General features: G+C 38.8%; 1 long non-coding RNA gene across 1 annotated transcript in view; it reads left to right on the top strand.

The window, feature by feature from the left end:
- The first annotated feature begins 12,609 nt into the window (after positions 1-12,609).
- Positions 12,610-17,882, top strand: part of LOC106891128 — a 29,867-nt gene continuing 24,594 nt past the window's right edge. The window contains exons 1-2 of the long non-coding RNA XR_001412633.1: positions 12,610-12,982; positions 13,588-13,854. This is a non-coding gene — a long non-coding RNA (uncharacterized LOC106891128). The remainder of the gene's footprint in view (positions 12,983-13,587; positions 13,855-17,882) is intronic.

The raw sequence follows: 17,882 nt of genomic DNA, 5'->3' as shown, positions 1-17,882 counted from the left end.
CTAATACCCCAGCACCACCCTGCATCGTCACAAGGCAAAAGGAAACAAGCGTCTGATTATTTTGTCAGGCAGCTTTTACCTTAAACAACGAATAACAGCTGAATTCTGCATAAGTGGTGCATTCATTCTGAATGTGTCCTTGCCACCCAGCTGGCATTTTGATGAAAACTTTAAGAACTAATTAGCTGGAATTCCTACTCTTTGAAATTTCATTAAAATGCGCCGATCGATTGAAAAGTTATGGGGAAACAGGAGAAGGGTATCAGAGATTGATGGACGGGACTGTGTTACAGTCAAATTCTGATGTTTGTATAAGTATAACCTGACACGTTTAAGGCTTGTGTCTTAATACTCATCAGGTACCCAGGGAGTAGCTTGCTCAAGGAAAGCCATTTGCACTGGGAGGGATGCACCATGATTAGTAACTTGTAAAAAACAACCAACAAAAAGACACTGCCACCCTCTGCACCACCCCACTCCCCCCCTCAAAAAAATCCCAACCATAAAAACTGAAATCACAAACCAACCTGAAACTCCAAAAAAGCTCCCCACCTTTTTGGTTTGGAGCTCTTTCCCTATTTAGACAAATCTCAGGTTCACATAAAGATAGTCTTAATATTGAATGACTAGCTACTTTTGCAAAATACTTTTTCCTTATAGAAAGGTACTCTAAATAAACTAGGTATGGAAAAGTATTCTTCACAAGTATATAAAAAGCAAATGCCAGCATCTATATGCGCATTCTCAACACTGTAAGTAATATAAACAAATGAAGCAAACTTAGTTTTAATTACACTCAGTATTACAAGGACTACAAACTGTAGAGACAGCTGAATGGAGTAAAGTGGTAAAGAGCAACTGTGTCCTGAAAGTTTGCATCTATTCTACTCTCTCTGCCTGTGCTGAATGCACCATGTGCTGAGTACGATAGATATTTTCAATACCAATCAATACCAACATATCAATACCGATGGCAGTGGCAAGTTCTAGGCATTTCTGTCGATGCAGAACTATTTGAAGGGCGCTTCTCCCCTCTGCACACCCTCAGTTATCCCATGGCAAACACTCAGTTTCCCAATGCCTGGGGTTGGTCCTTCACTGCTATGCTATCATCTTGACAGAAGCCTGATTTTTAGGAAGTGTTCATGTCATGTTCCGTCTTTCTGAAAAAGTAACTAAAACAAACTGCAGCCTCAATGTTCTGAGACATCCTCAAGTCACTAGTTGCTTTAAAAGTATTTGTCTAAAATAAATTTTGGAAAATTTTCCAAATATTTCTTAATAGCACTGAGACATCAGGGGCTTTTTGCAGTACACAATAAAGCTCAACTGAAAAAGCTCTTAGATGAGTTCAAACATTGTCCGTGTGCATTACTCAAGAAAGTTAGCATTGTTAAAGCTTTACTGGGGAACAAAATGCATGGATTTATTAATTGAAAAGAACACAGTTAAGCTGACAATTTCTGCCACTGAGATTTCATATTGATAGACTTGAAGTTTGCCCACCAACTGTAATTAGCCCATTTATTGATTTAGGTGATTCTACTTAATCAAATTCCTTATATCTAACCATCTGGTAATTGGCCTGGGGGAAGAAAAGAGCATGCAATGAGCCTGATTTTATAGAAGCAGTACTGGAAGATTATCTAAGAAAGAATTACCTAATACCAAAAAAGCAAACTGAATTGGGGGTGGGAGTATGTGTAGAAAAAAGCATAACAAGAAAACTTGGTGTAACAACGGTACTGATTCTGGGAATTCTTACTCTGTCGGGCACCATACAAGAAAGTACAAGTTGGATGTAAGAACCCACAAGGTACCTCATATTCTCAGCATTGTCTGAAACAAATACAATTAATTTAGTAATAAAGAAAAGAAAGGACATTTCTGGAAATTGAAACTCTCTGGAGTAGTTCTGGCTATAATTTGGACTAGTTTTAACCTGCCACTAAAGTAATTCATTAATGTAATAGCACATTTTACATTAAATTTCTGAATTCATTGAGATCAATAGCATGGGTACAGAACACTAATGCTTTATTTTTATTTTAAATAAGATTTTATATCATGATGGGCCCATCTGTTCTATTAGCTGGAAGCAGACTTTGATTGTGTAGCACTGGCAATGCAGCCTAAACCTTTTTGCAGTCAAGGACAAACACTTTTGTAGAAATTACAGATGACTCTCCACTTTTGTAGCATTTGATAGAAAATGTTATTGTGGCTTAAGGGGAAAATAACAAGGCACGGTCTTCTGGATGAGTCTCATGACTAGAAGGAACCTGTATGAACACTGAATTGGAAGAGCATAAGACAGCGATGCAACTAACAGCTGCTGGATGCCTTTGGGATGACCGGGGATGTTAAGCAGTAAAATTGCCATGAGGGACCAAAACCAGACACATGTGTCTTTGGAAAAGGGAGATTGACTGATACCAAACTAAGCCCCAGAAGGTGCTCAGAATGAATCCAGCAATATTTTATTTGGCAACAGAAGGAATCATATTGTATCTATGCTGCATATTCTTAAAATGTCCATAGTAGTTATGGACCCAGCCAAACACTTACTGCTTTAAAAAAGATTTTTCAAGCAGTGTCATATAAATAAAACTTCCAATTATTGACAAACTCTGAAAATAATAATAAAAATCCAGGTTTCAAAGATGAGAAACTATTCAATATGTATTAGAATGGCTGTAAGCAGTTTTCAAAGTGGCAAAATATACCAGGAACAGAGCATTCAAAATTGTTTGTCTGTCGCTCGTGTTTATTTGCCTGTAGTTTGGTATTGAATCACCTCTGAATCACTTCCATTACCTCTGAACAGTCAGCATCACCAGCCCTCTGAGACATGTCACTGAATGCATCAAATGATACAGCAATAAGAAAGCCAGCAAGTTAAGACTGAATTCTTACCTTATTCATGTCAAATGTGTGAAATACTTGTTCAACATAGCTGTTAGCTTCTGGAGTAAGTCCATGTAGATCCAGGACATGTTTAAATTCATGCAGACAAAGTTGTCCAGATGGGCACTCCTTCATAAATTTTGTGTACCAGTGGTGAATTTCCATAGCATTAATGTCATCTGCTGACCCAGCAGCACCCATAGTATCAAACATACCAAGTAACTTTTTTCAGTGTTCAGTCATTCTTGCTTCCCAACAGTGATCATTCAGACACCAACTCTGCCTTTCAGAGCTACTTTAAACCTATTACAGATTGCTACCAATATAGATTAAGTAAATATAGCACCCTAGTGAGATTACTGGCGCCCAGTTTTAGTGCACCATGGTTTTATCACCTGATTACAGTCTTTGTGCACAGTCAGTTTGCAGAGCCTCAGCAGGGCACGAAGACTGATTATGCTGATTCTTACCTTGCGTTGGCGTCTAGGGTGTTAAAGCTACATAACCTAGGCAAATATTGAATAAGCAACACATGGGGACTTTGAGAGCACTTTCTAAACTTTTGTTTTAATAATTCAAAAGATTTTAACTAAACCTTCAGACCCATTTTAATATTCGGATACCTTTTGTGCAGCTGCCTTGTAGCAACTGACTTTGCATTTTTATTACTGCTGTATATACTGTGGTCCAAATCTTACTTTATAGGCTAAAACTGCAACATGATTTGACTTGGATAACCTGGAAAAACCTGAAAGCAGCTATACACTAAGCACAAAAAACTTGCCATTGTTTTTAGACAGCAGTTTTACAAACATCTGAGGCTTGCATAAGCCAATGTTGTCCTAAAAACTGCTCCCCGACTGCCACTGCTCATTCAATCCCATGCTTTCCCTTCTCTTAGGTCAGCATGAGTGCTTGTGGTTGCGCTTAGGAATGACTGTAAGAACAGATCCAGGGAAAATCTTACAATAAAAATGAATACCAATATAGTTGGCTTTAGAAAACGTTATTCAAATTTTGCATTGCCTGGTCACGCAAAACATTGCCTTGTACAAGAGAACAGATTAAGCAGGGACAGAAAAGGGTGGCCAGCCATAGAGGGGGTGGAGGACTGCTGCTTTTGCTGATTTAACTAACTTATTTGTGGAAACTTGAAGTGTAACATCATAATGTCTGTGCTGTATAGCAGTACATAGCGGTTTGCAGTTTTTACAGTATTATTACACTGTACATTACAGCACACCGTAGTCAAAGACTAAACTGTTGGAATGTAAAAATATAATTGTTACACTTAAGCCCAGGGTAAAGGTTTTATCTCACCAATGGCAATCTGGTGGTGTCTCACAAGAGGAAAGGCGAACGCTACCTGAGCAGCGTTACTACTTCACTCTGCAGAGCAGAAGGCAGCCCAGCTGCCCCCCTGGAGCCCTGTGCAGCTGTACAAGCTGAATTTTCCTCTGCGCCAAGGTTCAGGCTGGTTCAGTTGCAAAATCAGGGCAGGTTTAGGTTGGATATTAGGAAAAATTTGTTCACTGAAAGGGTTATCAAGCACTGGAATAGGCTGCCCAGGGAAGTGGTGGAAGAGTGGTGGAAGTCCCTGGAGATATTTAAAGATGGGTAGACATAGTGCTCTGGGACAGCGTTTAGTGGTGGTTTTAGCAGTGTTAGTGGTTGGACTTGATGGTCTTAAAGGTACCTACCAACCTAGACAATTCTATGATTCTACAATTCTATTCTATGAAAAGTGTTATCAACAGCCATGAGAGACAATTTTGACCTCAAAGCTGCAAAGAAATGGAATGCTACTGTTAGACATGTTATGAAACGTGGCTTTCAGGTGACATGAAGGATGAGCGGTGGTGCATCTGTTTTGTGTGCACAGTGAGGGTGGCATAATGAATGTGGGCAAGCTGCCTCTGCAGCAGCAGGTTTAGGGCAGGCTCCATGTCCCAGCATACAGGTTCACAGAGTCATCCACTATTTTGCACTCTTGTCATTCTTTAGGCAAATAAAGAGCTGTGAGACATTAATCACGTAAGATCAGAATTATAAAATATTTCTCAGAAATATGTATAAGCCTTCACTGCAAAAGGAGATGGCTGGAAGAAGCTGGACTGTGACTACAGGCTTTCAACATATATTTATAATTACGTTGCATAAACCAGTCTGCAGCCTGTCAGGTCAATGCTGCTGAGGAGGGAGAGAAGGGGTAAAAAAGCTCATGTGGATGCCTGGAGGACTTCAATAGCAACATATACTGTAGCTATAATTGAAAGGTGATTTTTTCCAATCTCTAGGCTTTCCTTGCACCTCTTTCAACAATCTTCTCAGAGCAACAATAGCTGTCTGCTAACATGCTGTCAGTTACAAGATCAAGGACTTCAATACTGCAAAGCAGCAGAGATTACCTATGTAAAATAGTGAATAAACCCAGGACAAATCTGAAACATATGAAGTGGTATTTGGAAATACTCCACTTCAAAATACCAATAACAGGCAAAAAATACTGTATTTTCAATAACCAAGAACAGCAAGCAAAAGAAAGGTAGCTTGAAGTGGCAATCTTCAGTCTTTTATCTTTGTTCATCAAATCTAAATTTTCAATAGCTAGTAACTGGGAATGCCAACATAGGATTTTCTAAGTGTATACTTAACAAATTTCTTCTTCAACAAAACACGGAAGTGTTTTAAAATTCAAATGTTACTCAGACTTCCATTTTTTTTCAGAAATAGCAGCAGTATTGAAAGGAAAAAAATCAGAGATTTCAACCATAGGTTTCGGAAGTCATAGACATTTTTTTTCTTTTGTAAGTACAGGAGTCTAAAATAATTTTTTGTACATTTTCATTTTCAAATGTTCTTCTGAAAAATATGACAGCATAAACGTGAGTATCAAAGACTAAGCCATCTCAGTCCTTGAAAACATACATATTTCTTTCATATGGCATGGAAGAATCTCCTAATTCTGTTGTGTTTGTCCGTACAGGAGACAAGGTTAAAATATCAGAGAAATCCACATTTTATATAAGTAACTCTTTAAGACAATCATGAAGCTGTTCAGAATTATCTATTTCGAGGAATCTGAAAAAAAACCGTTAAATTTTACACTGCAGCATTTGACAAAATAAGTGTATGAACAAACATGACATGCTTATCAGCAAAAGTCATAAATAAAGAAGAAATGAGAGAACACCCAGAAGACTTGAAGAAGCAGTGCAAGAACTCAGAATAAAATGGAAACACAGAAGCCAGTATTGAGTGCAAGTAGGAGAAAAAATTGCTTTTAAAGGAGTTCTTGTAGGCCACATTGCTGTTAGGACAGCTTTACTGGGGGATTATAGTGATGAAGTTCACACAGATTAGAAGGGCTATGCTGGCAACACTGTTCTTTTTAGCAGTTTAATGCTGTGCTCTCTCTTACTCTGAGGAAAAGATACTTCTGTAGTTAAATCACAGTTTTCTCAGACTTACCATATCTGCACATCCAGGTTAGTTGCAGATTATATTTCTTCAAGTGTATGACCCTACAAGCAAAGTTCAGAAGTAGGATGAGGGAGAATGCAGAACTAGTGAAGAACTGGAATTGTAGGTCTGCAGGCCGATGTAATATAAAGGGGAGGGAGAGAAACACATAGCAGAGAGAATGACAGGACTTTGAGAATGTAAGGAACTTCAAGAAAGAAGAAACTGATCTTATGCATCAGAGTGAAAACCAGAATTTAATTCCAAAGACTTAAATCCAGCATCAACAGTCATACACAGAAACCTGTTGCCAGAGTAGTGCAGGTATCAAATATATACCATGTGCTTACTTTCCTCTGAACGTGACTGGAAAAAAAAGCCAAGTCACCTGGAGTCTCTCAGCCCTATAACAGATGGCACCTGTATTTAGACCTTCATATGTAATGGAAGTGACTCAAGGCTACTAACACAGGTTATAAAATAAAGGCCATTGAGGCTCTGATAAACTGTATCTAGGTTTTCTGTGCATGATGTTATGAAATATATATAGGGGAAAATATAATGAAGAATTTAAAACATAAAACTCACAGACGATGAGGAAAATGATAACAGGACAGAGAAATCAGCAGCTATTTTTTGGAGAAGCTTCAAGGGACTAAACTCAGACCCCAGCTTTTTCCCTCAGCACAATTCTCACTAACTCTCTCTCAGTGTTATATATCAGCATGATCAGCCTCTGCAATCCACAGGAATAGGATGCTTGGACTTTAAGGATGTAGGAAGACAGCACCATTTAGAATTTTTATCTGATCCCTCTGCTATGGTGACAGGCAAGGATGTTAACTGTGGCCATAAAAATTGCAAGACACCAAACTAAAGAGTCTTATTTTCCTTTAACCTCAAGGCAGTCTTTCTGGAATTCTTTAAAATATTCCTGCAAAATAATTTGAGGAAGGATCGCTGAGATTTCTTTAAAATAGAAAAAAGAATGTTTGTGTAATTATATTGTACAACTGATTACCACAAGGTGGTATGGAGGCTAAAAATAAATATGAGTTCAGAAAGCAATTAGACAACGTTGTGGAGGAAAGGGCCATTAAACCCATTTATTGAACTTGTTATTTGATTGAATGGCCATGGTGTGCTGGAAGCAGAGAGCATGACTATGGTGTACCTGTTCCCTAGGCACATGCTCCTGGCTATTGCCAGAGACAGGAGAGTGGACAGAAGTACTTTTGACCTGAATAGTGAAGTGTGGCTATTTTTATACACCAGACATGATTCAAAGAGTGTTTAATTGGCTTATAGTTATGCAGAAGGTGCTTAGACTGACGGAATGAAGAGCAATCTATCTCAAAGATTGTCTTTTAGATGGATGTCTGGGTACAATGTAGGCAAACTCAGTTTATTTGCAACTTTCACATTCGTCATAAAAGCACTGATGTAAATTATTTTTACATCAGTTTGAAATTAGTTTAAATAGAGTTTTTACTTGCATCTTCACATCATTTTTTTCACAAAGGCTTAGTGCTTCCTTATTAGGACCCTTTCTGTTTTAACTTGCCTGTAAACTTACTGTGCTTGTACATGAAAATATGCAACTTTGAATATACAGTAATAAACCTGTAAATTAGTGGCTTATTATTGTGTTATCTCCTATATTTGTTTTTTCAAGTGATAAAGCAATACATATTCAGAAGTCTAACTGCTACCAAAGTCGTGACACATAGAGGGACAAAACAGGGTTCTACTGAGCTGACGAGAGAACAAAAGTCAGAAAGAGTTGTGACAACTTGTACTGAGGAGATGACTAGATGGCAATTAACCTGTAATTAGTCCACTTCTATTGTTTTTATTATTGTTATAATTAACTAATTTACAGTGGTTCTCATAAACTTTTAGATAACTCTTAAAATCAGCTTTGTAAGTTGTTTCGAAGTTGCTGGTAAAGTTACTTAAGTAATATTCTAATGCTACTAAAGCCCTTTCTAAAGTATTAAGGTGACATCATTGTCTTTCTGGGACTCTTACACAACACAATCACTATTTTATCTTAAAACAAACAAACAAAAGACAATCATCGCATTCCCCCACTCCCCAAGTGGAAAAAATTGATAGAATAAATACAAGTTATAATAGATATATATTCAGTTGTAATATATTATAACTGAAGGAAAATATTATTCAGAAGGATACTAAATATCATAAAACTTCCCAGAAGATATTAATGAAATAATATAACAATTAATATTTGTAAAGTGATTATACAAGCTTGAATTGAAGAACACACATAACATGCTTAGCACCACTAGCCTTGAATAGAAATCTTACATTTAATAAGCAAGCCATAATTTGATTTGACAGCACTAATTGCATCTAACCTGTCATCCTTGCTGGGGTAGAGTCTAGGATTATCTAAGCAATGAGATCAGTGCTATGTGATCTGGCACAGGAATTCACAGCACACAAAGCATCTCATTTCCTCTGAGCACCTGGGCACAGAGGGGCTTGGTGGGAAACGGGAGCAGATTGAGCTCCAGTGCACCAGGGCATGTATCCCCGACTACAATTAATCCATAGATGGACATCTATGCATCTATGCTATTCATATGCATCTATGCTTATAGATGAACATGCAACTAACTCCGGAAGCCCGGGTCAGACCACGTTTTTCTTCTTTTGTTCAATAACAAGAAATACTTGATATTAAATGTAATTTACCTTTTGAGGACACTTTAGTAATTCTGCCATCTTTGCCCTCAGGCTACAAAGTTTTCCTTGAACAGGTCTGTTTGCAAGTCACAGCTTGCTGTGGTTTTCTGACATATTCTGCTTTGTAGATGTGGTGAGTGAGGGACAAAATTTTTCTCTTTTTTGATTTTTAAATGGAATGAAATAGTCTATCAAATCTAGAGAGACTGCTTTGTCTTATATCTTGGATAAAGGCAATCCTGCTCTCCCATTAAAATATATTTCTACTGAGAACTCCTATAAATATTCATCTGCATGTAGAGTATTACTAGCTAACAATTCATCATGGTTAATAACCCATAACAGAGGACATGTAAATAATGGCCTGTAAGGTACTTCAGTGGTTTATGTCTGGTCAACAGAAACTGATGCAGAATGGACTCAGGTTATTACAATAACGTATTCTCTAGCATACCCAAAAAGTTCTATCTGAACATTTGCCAGCCTGTTGATAGCCACAATACCAATTTTTTTACATTATTGAGGTCAGACTGAAAAAACTTGTAAATTTTGTTTTCTCCCTCCTCTTTTACTATCAGAAGGACCCCAAATAGTTGAGATCTAGATCTGTTAATGGGATAGGACAAAGAAAATAAAAAGGAAACTCGTATATTTTTATTTTACTACCAGTATTTGGTATTTCATCCTGATAGGCAATACAGAAAAAGTAAAACCAGCATGGAATTTAAAGAAAAGATGTAGGAAAATCTTTTGACCTTATTTTACTTTGTATTCCTCAAGAGGAACTTCATCACTGTGCTATGCAACACTGACTGTGCTGCAAAGTTGTCTCACACTGCCACAGCAATTTCAAAGGTAGTTCCTGTAATTCGTGACAAATTTTAAGATATGAAAAAAAATCAGTAAGCACGACATTTATTCAAATGTTTTTTTCATGGAGTATTGACAAAGAATATTCCTCTGAGTGTCAGTCTGAAAAGCTGATGAAAATACACGTTAGAGAATTTCTTCTCATCACTAAGAAGTTGCACTCTACAAGTAGGAAGGCACAGCTTTGATGCTTTTAGAAGAGGAAAGTGCAATTAAAATAAGGGCTCAGGAAATCTGGAAGAGTTTAGAAAGTAAAGATCATTGTTTGCAGGCAAATTTGCTGATGTATTACAGTTTTCTTTTTTACATTTTTAAGGCATTTTCATCATCATGTAATAGGTCAGCATGTTGGCATTCACTGTTAAGAGTAAACCACTTTGCGACAATAACTTCAAGCTAAAGTTGAGCTCAGGTTTCTGAATTAGGCTTAACATTTTGTCTACTTCAGCTAATTTAAGAAGGCTCTCTGGAGTATTAAACATGCCTCTGTTAATAAATTCAAGAACATAAATGAAAGAACACTCTTTTCCTTACAAAGTAACATCCACAAAGAATAATTACACCTATCTAGTTGCACATAATCTGGAATACAAATGAATTTTAAATAGTATTTTTTACCTGGATGTTCTATGATTCTGGCTTCTTTATTGTTCAGGAGGAATCTCTGGTTGTTCTTATTTAGAAGGAAAAATAATTAGAATTTACATTCAGGACATGAGTTATATTCGCCTGTATAAAAGGAGTCAAGAGAAGTTTGTAAATGAACAACAGCTGAACAAAATCAAATAAAGAAAGGAGAGAACACCAATTAAATTCAGGAGGGTATGGAAACCATAGATGAGCAAACTAACTCTTTACTGCCAGCTGTTGAATAATGACATTTTCGCAGCCGATTTATCCTCCTATACCTTAAAGGTGAAATTGGAGTATTTAAAAAAATACTAGGTCAGCAGTACTGGAGAAAATGGCCAAGACAACTAATAAACCTGCCCTCTGATACCAATATAATTATCAAATCCTTTGATCTAAAATGAAGCTCATCAGAAGAACCATATCAGGCTGTTTAATTCTGTAGATAATTCCTGGAAAAGTTTGAAAACCTGAAGTTTCCTGCTGCGACAAACCTCAGAGAATGTGAATGTGTGCTTTGGACAACCAACCTCTGACATCTGACAATAACACGAGGCCCCAGTAAACATGCATACATAGTAAACTTTCCAGATACTGTGAGACAGGATAGGACAATATAGAAAAAGATTCCTGAAAACAATTCTATATGTTCCTTGAGTCCTTGATGGGGGAGCAATTCAGACTTCGCATGAAAATATCTGATCTTTGCCTTTCACCTTAAAGGTGTCTGGAAGCTGTTCCCTTTCTAAATCGGATTAGCAACATGCAGAAGCCAGAGGAAAGCAGCTTATTAACAGGGGTAGAGTGAGCTGTGGTTTCTCTGAATGGCACTGTAATCCTGTCTTCTGAGTTCATTGTATGTCTGCAAAGTTTTAGAAATAAGTGGGTAACAATTTGTTCACAGAAACAAAACATAGCAACTAAGCACATGTAATCTGGACTCGTGAAAATAATCATGCTGACTACCTGTACTTACCAAGAAGGACTCCGAAAGCGTACCAATTTCTGTTGTAAATGATTTTGATGGGCTGACCATGGCCGGCTGCCCACACAGCCGCTCTCTCATTCTGCCTCCTCAGCAGGATGGGGGAGAAAATAAGATGAAAAAGCTGACAGGTCGAGAAAAAGACAGGGACGCTGCTTGCCAGTTATTGTCATGAGGAAAACATACTTGACTTGGAGAAAATGAATTTAATTTATCCCCAAATAAAATAGAGGACCATGCTGAGAAAGAAAGACAAATAAAATCAACAGCTTCCCTACAGCCCTGCTTTTTTCCATGCTCAACTTCACTGTCTCATTCCTGACTCCTCTACTTCAACTCCCCACGCAGCACAGGGGATGGGGAACAGGGCCTGGGGTCTGTTCATAACAGCTCCTCTCTGCTTCTCTGTCCTCTGCACTCTTTTCTCCTGTAGGGTGTCTCCTTCCCATGGGCTTCAGGTAAACCTGCTCTCTATGGGCTGCAGCTCCTCCAGGACACATCTACCTCCTCCAGCACGGTCCTCTCCACAGGCCACAGCGTGGATGCCAGCTGCAGCGTGTTCTCCTTCAGGGGCTGCAGCAGAATCTCTGCCTGGGTGCCTGGAGAACCTCCTTCCCCCTTCTCTGACTTTACTGCCCGGAGGGCTGTTTCTCACACTCTCCCTCTCACTTCTCACTGACTGTGCAGTGTTTTGCCCTTTCTGATACAGGCTTTCCCCGAGGTGTGACCACCATGGTGGAAGACCTCAGACGCGCCCTGTGGTGGATCAGTTGGAGCCATCCTTACAGGTCCTGGATGCCAGCACCTTGACACCTGCACCCTGTAAATTGCTTCAACCAAAATTTCAGTGCAGCTGAGGGTGGGGACAGAAGTAGGCACTACCCACACTTTAAAAACAGGAGAGGCAAATCACTTCTCTTACAAAACTCATTGGAAAAATTGTGTCAATGCATACCTTGATATCAAGTCTGTGGAGCTGTCACTTGTGTATGTCGGTGTGTGGGGAAGTAACGGCAGATCGGCGAGGAGGATTTCACACTCAAGTGACTTGCACTTGGGGTGTCAGAAGACACATGTATCACACGAATTGTTTTTTAGTCTTATGTGCTCGACAAGTAGTACATCTGTGCTTAGATAACATAGGCCTGTGGTGGAATCAGAGGCAACTTGTCGAACATGCCTGAGATTCCTGCCCTGCTGCCAGAGAATATCAAAGCACAGTGGAAAACTGTGCCTGCTTGAATCCCTGGTACACAGGCGAGAACAGCAGGTTTGAGCTCTGTCTCTCACTAGCAAGGACTCCCTCACTAACAAGGAAAAACTCTTCAGTAAGGACTCTCAGTCTCCTTGGTGCCTGCATTCCCCACTTGCATGCCTCTGCCTGGATGCTGCTTCGGAGATCCCCTGGTCGGTGAGGTACCAAGATTACATTTAGTCTTTGCATTTTGTCCATGGTTTTGTGGTTGTTCCTGCATCCTGCCTGTGTTGACTCGGACACGGTGTCACTGCAGTTTCCAGTGAAATAGGTACCCTGCCTGCATCTGTATGTTGGAAGTACTAAAGAGAGCAGGATATTCCTCCTATTTAGAGTAAGGAAACATCAGGAAAATGCCTTGTAGAGGCAAAGTGCACTTAACAAGGCTTCAGTGCACACCATCCTATTAGAAAAGCTAGCAGGATATTTACTTGGTGGGCAGTTTCCAATTTAGTACACTTCCAAGTAGCAAAAATCTCAATTTTATGAATATTAATTCTGTTTGTCAACCATGGATACTAAAGATATACTAAACCATCTGGCAGCCATCATGTGTAATTAGCTGTGTTTAAAATTGCAGAACTGGGTGGCAGGTCAACTATTTCTGCTATCCAGTGTGTCTTCACTATGTGTCTGTGCTATCCAATGCCATCAATGTGTCTTCCACACAGTGCCAAGAGAAGAACATAAAGCTTTTTAGTATTTTAATTTTACGTCAGTGAGGGAAAAAGTCCATGTTTTACAAAATGTTTTTTTTGTATTTTAGATAAGAAGCTGCAGCACAGAAAGAGATCTGCGTCAGAGAAGAAAGAGATCTGCTGCAGTGAAGCTGTGCTGGGGTCAGAAATAGCACATGCAGATCTGACACCTGACGTAGTCACTTCCCTCCCACCCCACTCACTCTGTCCTTGGAAGGGGTGCAGAAGAGCTGCCTTCTGCTGCGGGGATGCGACAGGTTCCGGCGAACAACAATCCAGTGTATTTACTCATGTCACTGGCTGCATGCATGGTGGTTGTGAGTTCAGTAAGGGAGGTAAGAGTAGCAACAGAGAAATGGGATGAAGGAAGATCTTCTATCAGAGAGAATATTCGTGTTGCCTAGTCTGCATTGCCTAATAACTCTGCTTGAATTATTGAATGCCTTACGATGGATGCAAATCAATCACAGATACCATTTCAATAAATGAAGTGCAACCCAAATCACAGGCAGAGGCTTAACAAACCTGGGAACTGTACTGCAAGCTTCTGTGAGACCCTACCTTACACATTCAATTATTGTGCCACTGCACTTAGAGAGTAAGGGAAGCCAGCTTCTTACAAGCTTTATTTTACCTGCAAAAAGTCTGACTGTAAAGGCTGACACTGGTGGCTTTTCAGATGCCTGTACTTCTGGCCTTAAGACAGTTGTGCTTTCCCACAGAACAGTGTTGAAAGGCTGGGTTTAATGCATTTCTCCATAGTGACAGAAAAACCACCTTAGGGAACCACTGGTATTTCTGGCAGTATTTCTTGGTCACAGAATTGTCATGAAATTGTCAGAGTTGGACATCTGCTCAGTTTCAGGCACATAATAATGATAAGGCTGCTATATCATGCTTATAAGACACATTTGAAGAGACTGTCAAATGCATGAACTAAAATCTGACAGTTCAAGTTCAATGTGCTCATGCCCTTACAAACTGCATCTACTGAATCACAGAATAACAAAACAAAGCTCAACAGTTTTTCCTCTTTTCCTCTGTCAAAGTTACTAAAAGGTTTTTGAGTGATTTCAACATTTCTTCTAATTTAAGAGTTCTTTTTCTACTCTCAGAAAATGACTTAGAGCAATTATATTAACAATCTTAATGATGTAGCTGGCCAAAGCAACTATATTCACTGAAACAGAAATATCATCAATTTGCTAACAAATACCTTTCAAGCTCTTAATGTCTCTACTTTTTCACTTCACAAGTTGATAATCCTTAAATAGGAAGCCTGGTTATGTTTTGTCTATTTAATCTTAGTTCCTACCTATATTTTTTTCTTTAGTTTAAGAAGAATCTACCAAGCTATACTTTATCTGCTGGCTGTTCAATGTGAAATACTCATGGAGAGCAGACGCCCACTATAGGACCAGATGCTCTTTATACCTGTCCTATAGCTTCTTAGTTGTAGTGATCAATGTAACAGGAGTATGGAATGTGTTCCTAATTCTGTCATTTGCTTGGTACGTAATTTCTTTTTGTTTCAGGATATAAATGGCCTGAAAATATCTAAAACTCTTTTTGCTTCTGTCTTCAGAACCTGGCATAACACTTTGCTTTTTACTACATAGCAGACAGTCTCAGAAGCCAAATCTGCAAGTGAATCTGTTTGGCATTTCACTCTCTAAGTGAAACATGTAGTGCAAATTAAAAATGCAGTTAAAAGTGAAAGAGAGTTGCAAAGAGAGCTTGCTGCCGCATCTAGTTTAAATTCTAAGCACAATGTTTCAAAGTTCTACTCTCAAGCCCCCATTCCTCCTCCAAATCTGGTAGAAACACAGCATCTGCCAAGAACTTGCGTATTCAATTTATGCAATTTCCTGGCCACCAAATTCAGCACTAAACCAAAGATTCCCTCCCTCATCCAAGGACAAACTACTTGCACCTTCACTTTTAGTTCAATTCATTGTCCAGAAAAAAGGAACAGTCTTTCACTCTCTGAAAAACAGTCCTGAACACCCGCAGGGAGCATGGCTATTACTGGCTCCAGAGAGAGACGTAAGAGGTAGTAAGAGATGAAAATCCTCATTTCACCCTGCTAAATCCAACATTACACTATGGTGATGTGACAGGAAATGAGCTGAATACCTGCCACTGTCATCCTGCTGAAGTGCTGAAACCAGGATTAGTTATATAATGTTGTAAAATGGGAATTCAGCTTGCAAAAGGACAAATCTCTCCATTCCCTTCCTTATTTCAAAGTGCTGCTCCTGCAGCTGAATAGCGTTGCCCCAACATGAACAAACAACACAGAGGAGCCAAGTCCTCAAAACTGTAACTCTCACCCAAGAATACAAGAGCACACTCCAGGTGATCTATGCACACCTGAAAATTTCAGTTCAAGTAAAACTGCAGGACATGTGTCCTAGACTAGTGAAAACTTGATCAGAAGTTTATTTTGTTCTGTGTATTTTGTACAGTGCTCAAAATTTGTTTAAATTTCTGCGTAAGGCTCAGGAGCACAGACTGAAATTGGATTAAAACCTGCCTGTACACAGGATGAGTACAGCAGGATTGCCCAGGTCTTTGCCATAGACAAGCTTACCTTAAATGAGAGGCTGGCATTTCCAGTGTCCTTCTGCACATGCACAGGGAAGATGCCATGAATGCTGTCACTGCATCAGCTTCCCATCTGATGGATTTCTTCAGTACACTAATTAAGCAGAGAACAGAATAAACTTAAAGAAAGCCGGAGTTACCCTTCCTATTGCCTTCTTAGCAGTTAACATGTTAAAGCTGCCACAGTAACTGTCAAACTAAAATCAGGGAGACCACACCATCCTTATTTTTGAGTCACAGCTGGGGAAGCAGGTGAAACATCTGCTGGCCTGAGGGCACTGGCCCCATGGCTCCAAACCGGGGAGCTCCAGTTTCCTCCAGTTTCTCTGGCTGTGTAGGCTAGAGTGTGATACACACAGTCTCAGCCAGGAAAGTATTGATTAAATCGACTGTTTAACCAGCTGGAGTTTAATAATATCAGACAGACACGAACAGAAGGCATCTCTCAACCTATTCTTTCATCCAACAGGAGACAAGTACTTTTGGACTAGGAAGACAAGTGAATTAGAGTTGGAAATTTTACTGAAGAGGAAATAAGAAGTGGCTGGTGGAGTAAAACTTAGCTTAAATGTGCAAAATCAAACAAGTAACAGGTGAATAGGTACTTTTGCAAAGAAATAAGGAGGATGGGAAACAGACTAAATCTTTTAAGAAACAGTTAGTGTTATGTATTTTGGATTTTTTTTAAATGTTAGATATTTTACACTAAAATATCTAGCATTTTAGTACCGATAAGCCAATATTCTGATTGTTGTTCTTTCAAAAAAAAAATTACTTTGAAAAATCTGCTGAAAATAAAATTTATTCAGTGAGCTTCATTTCACTGAGTTTTAAGAGAAGCACATGAAAAAGTTCAAAGCAACAATTCCCAGTTCTGATATATACTGCAAAGTGCAGAAATTGACACTGCACACAACAACAGTCCAAGATACCACACACAGATAAATTACTGAGGTACTGCCTAAAAGATATTTGTCCAGATACTACCTTATTCTGATATAGCATTATTTTAATACCTGCATTAATGTTACTGAAGTGCCTTTTCCATGTATCTGACCTCTGCACGGCAACACTCTACGTGTCTTTAAACTCATTCATCCAACAGAGCTGAGACAGCTGGCTGAATGCTACATTGCATTTAACCATCCTGACAACACTAGGGTCAGGCATCCAACAACCCCAGCCTAGGGAGTCTTATTATAGCAAATCTACGAGAGCAGATGTTGCTCCAAGCTTTGAAAGACTACGTGTTGTGCTTGGCACACTGGAGTTAAGCAGCTACAGTGGTACATATATTTTCTCCCAGCTGCATAAAGTAGTAATTATATTGGTCTAACTACATGCTAAAAATGAACAACTGAAGCTAAGCTAGCATGATTAAAGAATCTGAAACCTTGGACATGTCCTTGACTTTAATGTACTGGGTGAACAGCAGGGTCTTAGAAGAACCTTTTCTATTTTTTTGGCAGCTTAGGGAATAGGTGTTTAATAACTGTTTTTAAAGTCTTCTTTCTGAAAATAATTGAGGCTGTGTTTGCATGAAGAATGTCAGATTTATTGTATTAACCCTATATTTATCAAATGAAGTACCAGGAAATTAAGAGGAACAAGAATAAACAAGAATTCTATAGATACATCTATTTACAGAAAAATGTTGCAAGTAAAATTATTATTAGTTTCTCAAAATTGACTGGAATTATGATTTAAATCTTTAAGAGTGAAAGAATCATTTCAATGAGTATGGAAGGCAAAATTT

This window comes from Calidris pugnax, unplaced genomic scaffold (assembly GCF_001431845.1).
Source record: "Calidris pugnax isolate Ruff unplaced genomic scaffold, ASM143184v1 scaffold95, whole genome shotgun sequence".
In the NCBI taxonomy this organism is placed as follows: Eukaryota; Metazoa; Chordata; class Aves; order Charadriiformes; family Scolopacidae; genus Calidris; species Calidris pugnax.
The sequence above is the reverse complement of the archived record's forward strand: the minus strand, read 5'-3'. Positions and strand labels throughout refer to the sequence as shown.